Here is a 1,639-nt window from a genome sequence, read left to right on the forward strand (position 1 = left end):
ACATACATACATATTTTAAGCACTATTTTCCTGTTTATACAAACAAATTTGTACACACGCACACACACACACGTACATACATATTTAATTGTTTGTGTGTAAAGACCACACACAAAAACACAATATACATGCATAAAAAAAACCCACTGCATGCATATATTTTATAGAAACTGTCAATATGTAACCTGCAAACGGGTTGCAATGTAAACCCAGTGTGAAGAATAATTTATCTAACATTAATAATGATAGACGACAAATTTAACCTCGTCTCAAATTTTACCGCATTGCTGATAGTAAACAACAATAATGCTAATAACAATTGAATTATATTATAAATCAATTCGTAACAGGCAATGATATTCCAAATTATAATACTTACTTTTAGAGTTCCCTTGATGAATTTCATTTAATAAATTCATTGAAGTTTTCAAAATAAGGCAATGTTAGTGATATTCGTTTCTGCTATCTTCAGTGATGGTTGAGAGATAAAATAGCTCATAGGTTTGAATGATGAACATCTCACCGGTTAAATAATACCTATTTCGTTTCTTTTTGTGTACAATGCTATAAAAATTTAGTAGTCATGTTTTCTATGAGTACAGCGATGAGAAATCTCTTAATCGTAAACAGTCACAAGTTCTTCTCGCGCACCTGCGAACTGTCCCTTCATCTGAACTTATGCAACAGTAACGAGTTAATTACTTCCCTTGATATATACACTCTACTTAATTGCCTTCGTATCGTGACGGAAATAGCAGGCAGAAATGGTTATATGCTTCAACAAAACCAATAAACTAGCTACTAGATATGTTAGAAATAACAGCTAAATTTTCCTCAAAGAATACAAACATCCCCACCGCCTTATGGAAGCTTCACGTTCCCCTAAACCTCGAAATAACTTTTCGGAACGTGAAACGTATTTTCCAACTGACATATATGTTAACAGAAGTGAATATGTAAACATGTTTGCCTAATGTTTTCACGAATCTTTTCTACTCTAGGCACAAGGCCCACAATTTTGGGGGAAGGGGCCAGTCAATTACATCGACCCCAATATGCAACTGGTACTTAATTTATCGACCCCGAAGGGATGAAAGGCAAAGTCGACTTCGGCGGAATTTGAACTCAGAACGTAAAAGCAGACGAAATACCACTAATCATTTCGCCTGATGTACTAACGTTTCTTATTTCTTTATAGCCTACAAGGGGCTAAACATAGAGGGGACAAACGAAGACAGACAAAGGGATTAAGTCGACTACATCGACTCCAGTGCATAACTGGTACTTAATTTATCGACTCCGAAAGGATGAAAGACAAAGTCGACCTCGGCGGAATTTGAACTCAGAACGTAACGGCAGGTGAAATATCGCTAAGCATTTCGCCTGATCTGCTAACGTTTCTGCCAGTTCGTCGCCTTCTAATGTTTTCAAGAATGCGGAGGAAGCTTATAGTTGAAAATATATCATTCTTTTCATTTCTTTTTATTGGATTCAGCGAGTCATTAAATTACAGCTGTAATGGGGCACCACAGCCAAAGCTTTTAGTCGATATTATCAACCTAGTATTTATTTTGTAATCTGGTATTTTCTATCGATCTGTTTTTATCGAAACTAAGCTATAGCAAAAGTTGTTGTTGTT

The 1,639-nt window shown here is 35.6% G+C and overlaps 1 protein-coding gene across 1 annotated transcript in view; it reads right to left on the reverse strand.

Annotated features, from left to right (window-relative positions):
- Window positions 1-693, reverse strand: part of LOC115217981 (glycerophosphocholine phosphodiesterase GPCPD1-like) — a 68,911-nt gene extending 68,218 nt beyond the window's left edge. The window contains exon 1 of the mRNA XM_029787722.2: window positions 380-693. The gene's annotated coding sequence lies outside the window, so the exon portion shown is untranslated. The remainder of the gene's footprint in view (window positions 1-379) is intronic.
- Between the last annotated feature and the right edge of the window lie 946 nt (window positions 694-1,639).

The sequence above is a fragment of the Octopus sinensis genome, linkage group LG1, assembly GCF_006345805.1.
Source record: "Octopus sinensis linkage group LG1, ASM634580v1, whole genome shotgun sequence".
Lineage (NCBI taxonomy): Eukaryota > Metazoa > Mollusca > Cephalopoda > Octopoda > Octopodidae > Octopus > Octopus sinensis.